Raw genomic sequence first — 15589 nt, forward strand, 5'->3', positions numbered from 1 at the left:
TCATTATCTCATGGCTGGTGAGTTCGAGCCCCACGTCAGGCTCATGTGCTGACAGCTCAGAGCCTAGAGCCTGCTTTGGATTCTGTGTCTCTCTCTCTTTCTGACCCTCCCTAGCTTGAGCTGTCTCTCCCTTCTCTCAGGAATAAATAAACATTATACATAAATTAAGATCTCAGTTCAGATAGGAGGATTTTGTCACCAACACGAGTGGCATTTGACCACGGCACAGGACAGTGTCACTCCTGCTGCACTTTAGCTTGGCTCATCCTTAAGTCGATGATGGAGATGAAGAATAAATGCAGAGTTCCAAAGGATCCTGTGTGATGAATTCAACAAGTAGAATCTAGGGGAAACATTTCCTTTTTTCTCTTCTTAGAAGCTGTCTCACAATAAGATAGTTTCCAATAAATAAGTAGAATTCCACAAATAGTAGTTTTCCTGAGAATGGCTTTTTGCTGATTCTGTGGCTCAGATAATAAACAGGTCAGGGAAATGTTAATCACCCAAGTTAGCTGCCAGTCACTGTCATCATTTAGAAGTGACCTAGGCCAGAACAGTAGCCTCTGCGGGTAACATAATCCTTAACTTTATGCTTTATATAATTAAAGTTTCATTTTAAATCAAGCACTAACTTAACAGCTATATATAGAATTATTTCCCATGCTTCAGCTACCTTATTAAGGACAGCAGGAAATCAAAATGGTTTTAAGTAGCATTAAAGGGAAGACTTCTTTAAATCCTACTGTTCAGCTTTTTAGGTAATGGGTTATATGCCTTTCATTAGATAAAAAAATCTTAATCAATTAATTGGAGGAGCTCAATGCAGAAAATGTTTCATTAACTACAATTAGAGCAAACAGTAAGAGAAAAAGGAATTGGAGTTTATAAGTGCATGTGAAAAGAAAAGAATTCGATTCAGGAAAAAAAGAAAAGTGCAGGTGGGTATTTGCTCAGACTGCATAAATAGCTTCGGTTAGGAAATTAATGAGGGAAGGGAATTGCTCAGTTTCAGATGAGAGAACAGGAAGCCATGGCCTGAAGCTACGGAAGGAAAGCTCAGCCTTGCTGCGAGGAAACAGGGCGTTAGAGAGAACAGTTAGCAGGGAAGCGCGCGCACACACGGAAAAGTAGGCTGAGAAACCACACCAGCGCAGATGCTACGTACTCTGTGAGGAAAGATTATGTGAAACAGGCGTTGCGTTAGATGGTCAGCCTGCAGAGCAAGGGGCTACTGCGCAGCTTCTGCTGAAGTCTGTTTTCACATGCTTTTGTGCCTTTGTTTCTCGAGGACACCTGACATCCTACTATGCTCAACTGTTTGCGCATGACCTCATTTGCTTATGAGAATCTGTGAATTAAGTCCTTCTTCTGAGAGGCCTAGATGAACTGAAAACCTAACCAGCTTTTCTGCTTCTGTATAAATGCTTGCATTGCGGGAAACCAACACCTGACTTAACTAGCTCCTTCTGCTTCTGTACCATTGCTTAAGGCTTGCGTTCCAGCCTCCCCGGAACTACCGGGCGGCTGCACACTGTTCAAGGCCGAAGAGACTGGCCACCACATCACCCCATCATACTACCCTGGCAGCGCCCAATCGGGAGAGGCCAGCAGCCACCCTCCACCTTACTGAAGGAAGGGCCTAGGGAGAGAGAAGTTAACCTGTTAGTCGCCGAACAAGACCCCAGACTCGCTCTATGATTGGCTGAATTCAAAGGTATCCTAAATGTTATAATTGGATACCGCCAAAAACCTGATGGAGGGAAACAATCAAATATGATATATGTTCATATTTAAATATCAACCAATGACAAACCTGTAACCATAGAGATCTCCTGTCCCTCCCCACGACTTGTTTACTCCTGTCTATAAAACGGCTACAAAGGCTTTGTTCAGGGCCTCTCAGCATCACCCGCAACGAGGGCGCGGAGGCCCGGGTTCGAACCTGCAAATAAACAACCCCTGCCGATTGGTCTGTTTTTGGGGGTCTTTCGAACTCTGGGCGTTTCACTTCCATACCCGCTTTTACAGATGAGGTACGCGACGGGAGAGAGATTTAGGGCTCCCCCGCACCCGCAGATAATGAGGACAGAACGAGGGCTGGAACAGATTCTGTCCCCGATACCAAACCGTAGGCTCATCAGGGCGCTACACCGCCTTTAACATAAAAATCTGTATTCTTCGGTACCACAAGACCCTGGTTTGCCTAAACTCAGCGTCTTAAAGGAAAGCACCAGACAGCACAGGTTCGGGAAGCGTCCTCCTCGTTCCGTAGCCTCCAAGCAGAGCAAGACCATGCTTAGGGTCGAGACCAGACTAGGAATGTGGGGGGTTCGATCCGCCTCTTCCTGCTCCCTGCAGGCTACTTTGACTCTTCTCTCTGCTTCGCAAACTCTGCTACCAGGACAGCCGTGGCTGGTGTGGGCAGGGGGCGCACCCCTTGCCTGGTGCAGAGCTCTCACACACTGCCGGCGCTGACCAGAGCCTGCCCTTTGCTGCAAGGCCTGGGGATCTGGTATCTTTGGAGAATTTCCCCCCTGCTGCATCTGTTAACATTTCCCAAAATATGTTTTTCCTCACTACAATATGTTTTTGTTCTTTGTTAACACTACAGATGAATAGAACTTAACCTTCTAAATGGGGGGGGGGGGGAAAGGGAGGTGGGGAAGGTTTATCCATATGTGAACTCGAGTTGTACGCTGAGGAATCTATAGAATTTGTGTCAAAAGAAGTAATTTAGAACTGCCTTAGGTAGAGGAGAAAGTGACGCTGTATCACCTTCTAATCAATACCCTGTTAGGTGATCAAATGTGATCTGTAGCTGCCAGGAGTCCTACAACCCCCCAGCTTTACCAGTATTTCCCAGGCAGCTCCCATTCCGTGGCAAAGCTTTATTCCAAACCAGAGCGTGTAGTTCGGGTCAGAATTTGTCCTCAGATATTTTGTTAAACTGATCATAAGCAGAGGCTCAAACGTTTTCAGCTCATTTAATTGAAACCTTGGAAATCAGCCTCCTTACCATCATTTTGAGAAAACTGAGCCTAATAAGACTAATTACGACCAGCGTATTCATTTTAGGCTCAATGTAAATGAGTATATTTATATTAGATCTGATCCCATCAAAAAATTGCTTAAGTAAAAAACCTAAAGTACAATACCCACTTTTATGACGGCAATTTTTTTTCAGTGCATCAACTAAGCTACTCTGTGGCAAAATTGCAGTTCTAGAGCCACTGCACTGCAAAAGGAAAGTTACTCAGAATGTTTCCTTTTCAGAGTTATTTCACTCACATTATATCATTATTAGATAGGCCATGAGTGGACATAGACAGATATGGATATATATATATATATTATTTTCTCAAGTGATGGAGAAGTTAAACAATACATATTGGCAAATTGTTTCAGTTTGACAGATACAGGAATGAATCTAGACATACTCAGTTTGACACACGATTGGTATTGACAGAATTTTTTTCTACACAGGGATTAAAAAATGTCAGTGTAGGCCACTCTCTGATAAGGATACTTCTTATTCCATATTTACCAGCATCATGCTGTTGTTTTTCAAAGGAAAGAGATTGGAGAATTATTTCTGTGGGGTACAGAAAACTTAAATGCCTTCAAATAAGATACCAAATTTATCTATCATTTTAAACACCAATGGTTAGAACACACACACATTTTAATAAGGATGGGGTAGTCATGCTCATCCTTTGGGAAGATCCCTGATTGGATCTGCAGTTGGTACAAAATGACAACTTAGAGAACTATAGTGACAGCTGTGCTTCATGCCAAATGCTTTTCGGAATGAGGCTAACATGCAGGAGACATCCTCAGAGGGGAAAGTGTACCTCCTCCTCAGTACAGGTCTTGCTGTCAGAAGAGAACACGTGAGAAAAACAAGGTAGGGACCGGGTGGCCTGCCCTCTTCCAGTGCAGACCCAATGTGGAGCTGCCATGCTGTTGCTCTGGAAACATCTGCAGACCATCTATCACTGAAGGGCAGAGATGGGAGGGAGAGGACATGGCTGCAGTTCACGGAAGGGGTCAGCACTGCCTCTGCAGAACATCACCTAGTGAACTCCTAAAGAAGACACAGATGTTCACAACCAGACACTCTCAGGGTCTGTAAGGGGCAGAGAAGTAGCCCCCAGTAGACCTGGGCTGGGTGATAACTACTGAAAGGCATTGATATTTATTTCTACACTAACTCTGTGTGTTTGAGCGTGAGAATTCAAAGGAGTCTTTGTGTTAAATATTCATCTTGATTACTAATTTCCACATGGCTCCAAAAAGGAAAAAAAAAAGTATATGATAATTAGATAAGACACCTATCGCAGCCTGCCTAGAACAAAGCCAGGCATGATTAATAAATGAAATAGATTCTCATCTTCAGCATTTAATAAGGGAGCCCCAAAAATACGTTTGACACTGATCATCAAGATAAACAGACTCAGACCCACCAAGGCACCTTGGAGCTTGAGAGATGCTAGACACAGGCATTCTCCCTAAAACTTCTCCTTCTATCTGAAAATTCAGCCCTGTCTGCAAGGGGGAAACTTCTGTTTAGATACCTCCAATCCCCCACCTATTTTTCTTCCCTGCCTTCATATCTCCATATCCACTCCATCGACAATCTTCTCAAAGAGATTCTGAATCAGTTCACTGCTAATACTCTCTCTCTCTCTCCCTCTCTCTCTCTGTCACCCTGACAGTTACTTCTTCCCTGTTATACTGAAATAACATCCCAGCTGGCTTTTCTGCTTCCAGCTTTATCTCCAACAATCCATTCTTCGCACACATAAAGAGTATAATTGGGTTCAGATGATGGTTGTTTAAGCTCCTTATTATGGTCTATTAGCTCCAATATGACCCATTCCAATCTCCTCTTATAACTGCATCAGCTTTCGCCTTCCCTCCCTATGTTGGATGTTGGCCTTATCTCCTTCCCTACACTATGTGCAGGTCATTCTCACCTTAGGGCTTTTGTAGTTGCTACTCCAGGAGGTTGGGATTCTCTACCCCTTGATGTTTTCTTGACTTGCCTCTTATCATTTATGATTTTTTACATTAAATTTTTAAAAATGTTTTTATTTATTTTTGAGAGAAAGAGAGATAGAACTTTAGCAGGGGAGGGGCAGAGAAAGAGGGAGATAGAGAATCTGAAGCAGGCTCCAGGCTCTGAGCTGTCAGAAGAGCCCAAAGTGCGCTCAGACCCACGAATGTGAGATCATGACCTGAGCCGAAGTCAGACAGAACCAACTGAGCCATCCAGGTGCCCCTTTTATCATTTACATTTTAATTAAAATTAACTTCTTTGAAGATGTTCCCCTAAGGGCCCAATCTGAAATATCTACCCATTATCTACCCTTCTCTATGATGTTTCCATCTTAAGTTTTTAAAAATTATTCTTCTTGAGAAATTCACATAACAATATTAATAATTTTAGACTAATTTTTTAAAAAAATGTTTATTTATTTTGAGAGAGAGAAAGCATTAGCAGGGAGGGGACAAAGAGAGAGGGAGAGAGAGAGGGAGAGAGGAAGAAAGAGGGGAGAGGGAAAGAAAGAGGGGGAGAGGGGGAGAGGGGGAGAGAGAGAGAGAGAGAGACAGAGAGAGAGAGAGACAGAGAGAAAGAGAGAGAGAGAGACAGAGAGAGAGAGAGAGAGAGAGAGAGAGAATCCCAAGCAGGCTCGGCACTATCAGCACAGAGCCATATTCAGGGCTTGATATCACAAACTTGGAGATCATGATGTAAGCAGAAACCAAGAGTCAGCAGCTTAACTGACTGCAACCCAGGTGCCCCAGAGTAATTTTTTTTAATGTTTATTTATTTTTGAGAGACAGAGCATGAGCAGGGGAGGGGCACAGAAAGAGAAAGACACAGAATCTGAAGCAGGCTCCAGGCTCTGAGCTGTCAGCACAGAGCCTGATGTGGGGCTCGAACCCACGAACTGTGAGATCATGACCTGAGAGGAAGTCGGACTCTCAACTGACTGAGATACCCAGGTGCCCCAGAGTAATTTTTTAAAGTTATCTCTACCCCCAACGTGGGGCTGGAGCTTACAACTCCAAGATCAAGAGTCTCATGTTCTACCAACTAAGCCAGGCAGGTCCCCCTAAAATTAACAGTTTTAAAGTGAATAATTCAGTGGCAGTACAATTGCAATGTTGTACAACCAACCTCCATCTACTCCCAAAATACTTTTATTACTCCAAAAGGAAATGCTGTATTTAGTAAGCAGTTGCTCTCCATCTCACGCTCCTCAGCCCCTAGCAACTATCAATCCGTATTGTCTCTATGGATTTACCTTTTCTGCATATTTCATACAGATGGAGCCAAACAAGATGTGGCTTTTGGGTTCTAGCTTATTTCACTTAACGTAAGGTTTTCTAGGTTCATCCACATTGTAGCATATTTTAGTTCTTCATTCCTTTTTATGGCTAAATAATATTCCATTGTATGTGTATACTACAATTTGTTTACCCATTCATCTCCTGATGGATACAATTTGGACTGTTTTAAAATTATTTTTCAGGTGTAATTTATCTGAAATTATCATGTTCATTTATAATTTTACTTGTTTATCACTTGTGTCCCTCTACCACTGGAATGCAAGTTTTGTGAGATCAGGGACATGACTCTCCATTACTCTGTCTCTAGTAAATCACTATTGAGTAAATAATGGCCAAACTTCTATTCCATCAAATTTGAGGGATTATCACCCATGAAAGTCCTTTGAAGTACACTGCTTTAACTTCCTTTTTCTGCTGCTACCATAAGGAAGCATCTCTTGATAGGGCCTTAGTCTTCATTGCCCAAATCTAGAACAACTTCAGTAGAGGGTTTATAATGTTTCCCAAACATTTCTGGTGACAAAATTCACCTTGGATAAATGTTAAAAATACTCCTCTCCTCTGAGTATTGAGACAAAGTGGAGACCTCTACATTAAAATGCTCATAACCCTTGTCACAATCATGGAACATTCCAGGATATCCTCTGATCATGCACATTAGGGAATATTAGCTGAGAAGAGGAGTTTTCTACCATGACTTGTATAGAGTTGCCTAAAGAACTTCTTAAAAATACCAATGGTTTGGCCTAACACTTCAATATTTGGCCCAACATTTAGATATTAGATAAGGACTGAGAATTGGCATTAAAATTTTTTCCCCCAGATAATTTCAAGGGACAGCCAAGTTCATAGGCTTAAATTGCTGGTTCTCAACTTGCCTTTCCATTAGAATCAATTGGGAAGATTTTTAAAGAAGCTGTGCCCAAGTCTGAACCTAGATAGGTTAAAAATCAGAACATCTAGGGGCGCCTGGGTGGCTTAATCGGTTAAGCGTCCGACTTTCGCTTGGGTCATGATCTCGCGGTTCGTGGGTTCAAGCCCCGCGTCGGGCTCTGTGCTGACTGCCAGTTCAGAGCCTGGAGCCTGTTTCAGTCTGTGACTCCCTCTCTCTCTGACCCTCCCCTGCTCACGCTGTCTCTCTCTCCTAAAAATAAATAAAACATTTAAAAAAAAAATCAGAACATCTAGAGGTAACATAAGTCATTTTTTAAAGTTTTTAACTTTTTATTTGTATTTATGTATTTTTAAATTTTCATTTGAGAGACAGAGAATTCATGAGTGGCAAAGAGACTCCCCACGTGGAGCCTGACATGAGGTTTGATCCCATGACCCTAGGATCATAACCTGAGCCAAAATCAAGAGTCAGACATTCAAACAACTAAGTCACCCAGGCTCCCTAACTTTTTATTTTTAAATAATTGTAAACTTATAGTAAAGTTGAAATAATCACTATATAACATTTACCCAGCTTCCTCTAACACTGATATCTTATATAACCATAGTCAATTATCAGAATCAGTAAAATAACATTGATAGGATATTTTAACTAATCGACAAGTCTTACTAAAATATTACCAGTTTGTGGGTACCTGGGTGGCTCAGTCGGTTAAGCTTCCAATTTTGGCTCAGGTCATGATCTCGTGGTTCTTGAATTCAAGCCCCATGTCGGCTGTGTGCTGACAGCTCGGACCCTGGAGTCTGCTTCGGATTCTGTGTCTCCTTCTCTCTCTGCCCCTCCTCTGCTTGTGCTCTCTCTCTCTCTCTCTCTCTCTCTTTCTCTCTCTCAAAATAAATAAATAAATAAACATTAAGAAAAATTTAAAAAAATTAAAAATTCCCAGTTTTCCTGGTAAACTAATAGCCATTTTTCTGGATCAGGGTTTAATTCAGCATCCTACATTAGATCATGAAATTGGAGGAAAAATTCACATCACATAAATTAACCATGTTGAAGAATGCTGGCCAGTCATCTTGTAGACTGCTCCTTGACTGGGTCTGATTTTTTTTATGATTAAACTGGTTTATGCTCTTTTGGGAAGAATACCACACGGTGATACTGTAGCCTCCCTCAGTTCATCATATCGGGTATACGTGACGTTGATATGTCTTATTATGTTCACGAATAGGTTTTAAAACTCCTCATGTGATTCCATTGTGCAGTCAAGTTTGATAACCACTGACCTAAAGGAGATTATGGTATTGCCAGAAATCTATGGTAACTTGATGGGTCCTGGGATGTGGATATTACAGAGAATGTAACAAGAAAAAAACCTTCTGGGATTCTGAAAATTGATGATAGAAATATAAATATAGATGCAAATATAAATATAAATAAAATGGCTTTTAGGCTTAAAACTTTTTCTTGAATGCTTACTACATTTCAGGCATTGGGAAAGAAAGATAAATAGGTCATAAACTTAGCCCTCAGGAAGCTTAAAGTAATGCAGAAGAGAAATTTTAGCATGAAACATCAAGTATTAATACAGAGGTATTCTGCTGGCTTTCTAAAAGAGATGCTACATGAGTTGAACCTTAAAGAAAAAGGAAAGTCCACTAATGGAAGGTGAAAATGGCCCTCAGGTAAAAGAGGAACTTCACAAATAAAGAGCTATAGGGAAGACTAGCAAGATTTATGGCTTGGGGGATAAAGCTGTATAGTTTTGCTTTTAATACAGTATTACTTTTTAAAATATAATACAGGGTAGAAGTTATATAAGAATAAAATGTCATTACAGGTTTTGTTTGCATTTTACTCTTTAATGTGTGAGACTTTAGGGTAATTTTTTTCTCTAAGAATATATTTATAGTTATGCCTACAAATTTTTTCTCCTTTTAGTTGACAAAAATTTCTTTCTTAAGATGCCAGAAATGTTTATGAAACACTAACTACATGCCGCGCACTCTGATGGGAGCTGAGGGGCATTTAAGAGGAGAATAAAGCAGTCTTTGATATTCAGGATGCCTTTATTTATTTGGAGAACCAAGTTAAAAGGATCCACCCCCTTGGCCACACTCAAGCTTTTAGAAATTATGTGGAACTAAGTAAACTGAGAACCCAACAATGTCACTACTGTTTTGAGAAATGATATATTCATGTTAATAAACTTGATGCAATTCAATGAATGTCATATCTGAAAATCTAGGGATAAATAGTCTCTGATCACCTCCATCCAACAGAAAATTAAGAGTCACAAAATCCTTTCTCAGGAATACTGAGACAGGGAATATGTGGAATCACAAATATATCTGGCCAATTACCAGCTACATTTACAAAATCTTATCTATCTATCTATCTATCTATCTATCTATCTATCTAGAAGGCTTAATATTTAATGTTTCTGAAGTCTCTATGGATTTCAAGGAGGCCTGAATACAGTGAAGTCAAGTTTGATTTTTAAATGTAGCAATAGTTTAGGCCTGAGGTCCACATATTGACATTGCCTAAGAATAGAAATGTAGCTGGCTATCCACACAGAATATTCATATAGCGAATGCGGAGACATGAACAAAATAGATTTACTTGACAAACAGAAATGGGACTAAATTTAGAATAGATTCATAAAGGGCGCCCGGGTGGTTCAGTCGGTTAAGCATCCAGCTTTGGCTCAGGTCATGATATCACGGTTTGTGGGTTTGAGCCCCGCGTCAGGCTCTGTGCTGACAGCCAGCTCAGAGCCTGGAGACTATTTCATATTCTGTGTCTCCCTCTCTCTCTGACCCTCCCCTGCTCATGCTCTCTCTCTCTCTCTCTCTCTCTCTCTCTCTCTCAGAAATAAATAAAAAACAATGAAATCTGGCCATGTGTAGCAACATGGATGGACCTTGAGGGTATTATGCTGAGTGAAATAAGTCAGGCAGAGAAGGACAAATATCATATGTTTGCACGTATAGGAGGATTAGGAGGAACTTAACTGAGGACCATGGGGGAGAAGAAGGGGGGAAATGGTGGGGGAAAGGGAGAGAGGCAAACCATGAGAGACTCTTGAATGCTGAGAAACAAACTGAGGACTGATGGATGTGGGGGGGAGGGGGGAGATGGGCATGGAGGAGGGCACTTGTGGGGATGAGCACTGGGTGTTATATGGAAACCAATTTGACAATAAACTATTTGTAAAAAAAAAAATAAAATAAAATAAATTTTAAAAAAAGAAATAAATAAAAAAACATGTAAAAAATCCATTACTTAGAATAGATTCATAAAAGAAAGCATGGGCCAGTTTATCTTCTCAGCTGCAGTTTAGCCATGCACTCTGCCTACCAGTGAGCACAAGGGTGCTGGCCCTGCTTTCACTACAGCTGAGGTCTTAGCATCTCAAAGGACATGGAAACCCTGCGTGTGCTCTTACTACACCTAGTCTCTTGCATGACTGATTCTGCTAGTAAAAAACAATTACTTATGGAGCCCATCCTTTTATATCAAATCTACATTTAACAAAATTAGCTACCCCCATGGTCTTCTGTTGAGTTTCTCAAAATCCACATATGGGGGAAGGGAAAGGGAAAAAACAGTAAAAACAGAGAAGGAGGGAGGCAAACCATAAGAGACTCAAATACAGAGAACAAACTAAGGATGGATGGGGCGGTGGGGGAGAGGGGAAAATGGCTGATGGGCATTGAGGAGGGCCCTTGTTGGGATGAACACTGGGGGTCATGTGTAAGCGATGAACCATAGGAAATCTACTCCAAAAACCAAGAGCACACTTTACACACTGTGTTAGCCAATTTGACAATAAATTATACTTTAAAAAAAGATAATGAAATCTTGCCATTTGCACTGAGATGGATGGATCTAGAGCATATGAAAAATTAGCTAGAAGAAAAATAAAGGAACACCACCAAGTCCCTCCTGCTCTCGAAGATACTGAACTTAGACGTGGCTGGTCTCAGCATTCTAAATGGCACTGTTTTCAGATCAGAATTCCAGTACCTGACAGGTATTTCACTGTAGTCTACACAAGCAAAAAACAGTGAACCAAATGCTAAAACAAATAAGTAATTAAACATTTTTTATATTTTTGTCCTTTACCCAAGTGTTTGAATGAAGAGGACTTTAGAGTGTTTTTCCTGTGGCTCATTTCTTTTGTTAATTGTTAGGTTTCAACAAGAGATATTCTCTAATCACAATTCTTGAACCCTACCTACGTAGCTGGCTGTTGTTTGGGTACTATGTATAATTGGCTATTTTCCTAAAATAAATACAGTGCTCCAGGCTGAGTGGATTTTCCAGATAATTTACATACTTATTTTAAAACGTAACTGCTCTTGATGGTAAACTATTTGAATTCTATTACTCCAATTAAATGCCCAAATAAACCAAGGTGTAACAGAATGGGAACACAGAGAATGGGAAGGCTCATTTGAGGACCCGGAGAAGGTTTCACAGGAGAGATAGTATGTGAATTAAGTCTGAGGCCATTAATAGGCATTAATTAGCTGAGAGTTAGAAAAGAAAACAAACCATTCTAGGATAAAGAAACAACTGAGTGCTTTCGTGTTTTGATAGCTGTATCCTGCATTGCTCGCTCATTTTTGCTCAGCTTGGGCGTATCCAGTGTCCTCGACAGGTGGATTTGCTCCACCATGAGTGAGCTCCAGATGGCTGAGGCTTCTGGAAGTCTCACCCATGAGTCATACAGAATGCTGTTGTGAGGACATATACCGTGATTTTGGTTTTTGCTCTTTGCCTAATGTACACAGAGTGATGTTTCAACACCTGTGACTACATTTCTGCACTGTCATTCTCTGCTTAGAGGAGAAAGCCATTTGAGACCATCGCATTAGCAGAGCCCACGACTAGCCACCCGCATTTCCAAGTTCCGCTCCTGAGGAGCATTGTGACTTTGGGTAGATACGTAAGCAAGTTCAGCCACAGTTTTCTCATGAATATAGGAGTGATGAGGACATCAACCTCAGACCACTGTTGTAAAGATTGTCTAGAAAAAACTCATTAGTATGATGCCAGGCAAATAGGAAGAATTCAGAAATACCTGTGATTTTTATTCAGGATGACCTCTGCTAAACTGTGCTCTTTCCAAATGCAGCAGTCAGAACTGACTTTGGTAATAGGACACAGGACGATCTCCCAAGTAGATAATGATAGTTGACCATTATCACTTATGCCTTTAGCTCTTCATCTAAGCGATCACATCATTTTAAAAACAAATATGAAAAAAATTTCTTAAATGCCCAAATTAAAAAAAAAAGATATGATGGGATATTAGTAAGAAAGAAGCTTTCGTGTCATGAGCAGAAATAAAATTCTAAAATTAAAAAAAAATTGAGCTTTCCCAAGCGTGCTCAATCATATGTGCTCACATTCAGTGTTCATGTACAAAGTGAGCAGGCATTCACGGAGTGCTTGCTACGTGCCTAGCCCTGAGCACCGTGCTGGGAGCTCCTGATGAGAACAGTCATGACTCCTGCCTTCCTGGAGATGATGGTCTAGGGATGGATGACAGTTACTTCAAAAACGTACAATCGGTTTTATGATGGGAAAATCTAAGATCTCTGGGACTTCTGCAGTCAGATTTGTGACTCATCATTTCCTTTGCTGCAAGGAGCAGTGTGTCTATGCGGGCCGTTCCAACTCCCTGGAGGATGGCAGCCCATCGCTTAGCTCATAGCTTAGATTTATATCATTGCTGTTGTTGTTTTCCCAGTGATCATGGCTTTGAGGCAGGTGTAGTCTTTGCTGGCACTAGGACAGCCACTTTATGCTGCTTCAATATATTCATGAAAGTGCTGGGGTTATTTTTGTGTTGTGATCAATTCCGGTGAGGGGAAAGAATTCTGTGATTGGATGTTTAGACAAGTAGTTCTCTTTCTGAAGCTAGTTTTAGACTGCCAGAAAATGGCACATTTTATAATAGTCACAGACTACATTACCTTTGAATCCCCAAATATTTTGAGAACTGTAAAAATCAAATCCAAAGTCTTCATATTAACAGAAAATAACAAAGCAAGAGGAAATACACATCCCACTATAACAATTAGCTCTCTTTCATGCATGGCAATTTCCTATCAACTGCTTCATTCCAGTCCCAAACATATAGTATTCTAATACATGGAAACTACTTCAGCTGTTACCCACTCATTGTTTTTTTTTTTAATTTTTTAAGGTTTTTTTATTTATTTCTAGGAGAGAGAGAGAGAGAGAGAGATAGCGTGAGCAGGGGAGGGTCAGAGAGAGAGGGAGTCACAGACCGAAACAGGCTCCAGGCTCTGAGCTGGCAGTCAGCACAGAGCCCGACGCGGGGCTCGAACCCACGAACCGCGAGATCATGACCTAAGCGAAAGTCGTACGCTTAACCGACTAAGCCACCCAGGCGCCCCAGTTACCCACTCATTGTTGAGACACAGTGTAGATTACTTTTAATTTACCCTTCTCTACTGGTTTGTAGATAAAATATTTGTTCATGTTTCTTATTCAGCATTTTATATAATATTTGTTACTGTGTTAGAAGCACTTCACATGACATCTACCCGCTTAGCAAAATTTAAGTGCATGATACAGCATGGTTCCCTTTAGGCATATTTTTATGACTGTTTTTTCTGTAATCTCCTATTTTCCTGTTCTCTTTTTATACAGAGAAACATGTTCGTCCACAAAGCAAAAGATTAAATCAAAATGGAAAATTTCTTGTCCATCCCTCTGTGTGTCTACTTGTGCAACCAGAGAAGTGCGCCTTGGTAAAAGGAGCACTGGACCAGGAGTCAGGAAACGTGTTCAACAGCCGCTTAGCCCAGAGTAGGTCCTGTGAATTCTCTCACTCTGGGTCTGCTAATTGCAAAATGAGGGAGTCAAATTAGTTAATTGCTAAGATATAAAAGCCAGTGATTCCTACCATTTCATACCCATAAGGATGACTATTGTTTTAAAAAGAAGCAGACATTTGCAAGAATATGGATGGATCTAGAGAGTATAATCCTAAGTAAAATAAGTCAGAGAAAGACAAATACCACAGGATCTCACTCATATGTGGGATTTTTAGGAACAAATGAACAAAGAAAAAAAAGGGAGAAACCAAAAAACAGACTCTTAACTGTAGAGGACGGCCTGATGGTTACCAGAGGGCGGGAGGGTGGGAGGTTGTATGAAATAGGTGTTGGGGATTAACGATACACTTAACATGATGAGCACTGAGTAATGTAAAGAATTGTTGAATCACTACATTGCACACTTGTAACTAATATAATACTGTACATTAACTATACTGTAACTGAATTTTTTTTTTAAAAAGTGAAAAGATAAAGACAAGTGTTGGCAGAGAATGTGAAGAAGCTGGAAGTCTTGTGAATTGCTAGTGGGAATATAAAATTGTGTGGCCCCTATAAGTAAAGTATGGTGTGTCCTCAAATGATTAAAGAGAATTATCCTATTATCCACCAATTCCACTTTGAGGTATATACGCAAAAAAAAAAAAAAAAAAAAAAAAAAAAACAGGGATACAAACAAGTATTTGTACACATAAGTTTATAGCAGCATTATTCACAATAACCAAAAGGTAGGAGCAGTTCAAGTCTCTCTTAATGGAGAAACAGACAAAGAAAACGGGGTATAGAGAGCACTGAGTGTTATGTGGAAACTAATTTGACAATAAATTATTTGTAAAAAAAAAAAAAAAAAAAAAGAAAGAAAACGGGGTATAGAGGCACCTGGGTGGCTCAGTTGGTTAAGCGTCCGACTTTGCCTCAGGTCATGATCTCACGGTGTGTGGGTTCGAGCCCCATGTTGGGCTCTGTGCTGACAGCTGAGAGCCTGGAGCTTGCTTCAGATTCTGTCTCTGTCTGTCTCTTTCTCTTTCTCTCTGCCCCTTCCCCGCTTGCACTCTGTGTCTCTCTTTAAAGTAAACATTAAAAAATAAAAATAAATAAAAAAAGAAAATGGGGTATATACATAAAATAAGAGTTACTCAGCCTAAAAAGGAAGGACATTCTGATATATGCTGCAATATGGATGAACCTTTTAGACAGTGTGCCAAGTGAAATAAACCAGTCACAAAAGGGCACTTACTGTCTGATTCTACTTACATGAGGTACACAGAACAGTCAAATTCCGAGCCAAAAAGCAGAATGGTGGTTTCCGGTGGCTTGAGATGGGGGGTGAGGGAGAATGGGAAGTCACTGTTTAACTGGTGCAGAGTTTCAGTTTTGCAAGATGAAAAGCATCTTGGAGATGGATGGGTGCGATGGTTGCACAGCTATATGAATGATGAATGCACTTAGTGCCAAC

At 40.6% G+C, this 15589-nt stretch overlaps 1 protein-coding gene and 1 pseudogene across 2 annotated transcripts in view; both read right to left on the reverse strand.

Moving 5' to 3' along the window:
* The window catches only part of LOC120222323, a 50656-nt pseudogene extending 49093 nt beyond the window's left edge, over window positions 1-1563 (reverse strand).
* OXR1 (oxidation resistance 1) overlaps window positions 1-15589 on the reverse strand; it is a 226609-nt gene that overhangs the window by 179751 nt on the left and 31269 nt on the right. The window lies entirely within an intron of this gene.

This window comes from Hyaena hyaena, unplaced genomic scaffold (genome assembly GCF_003009895.1).
Source record: "Hyaena hyaena isolate Hyena2069 unplaced genomic scaffold, ASM300989v1 scaffold_868, whole genome shotgun sequence".
Lineage (NCBI taxonomy): Eukaryota > Metazoa > Chordata > Mammalia > Carnivora > Hyaenidae > Hyaena > Hyaena hyaena.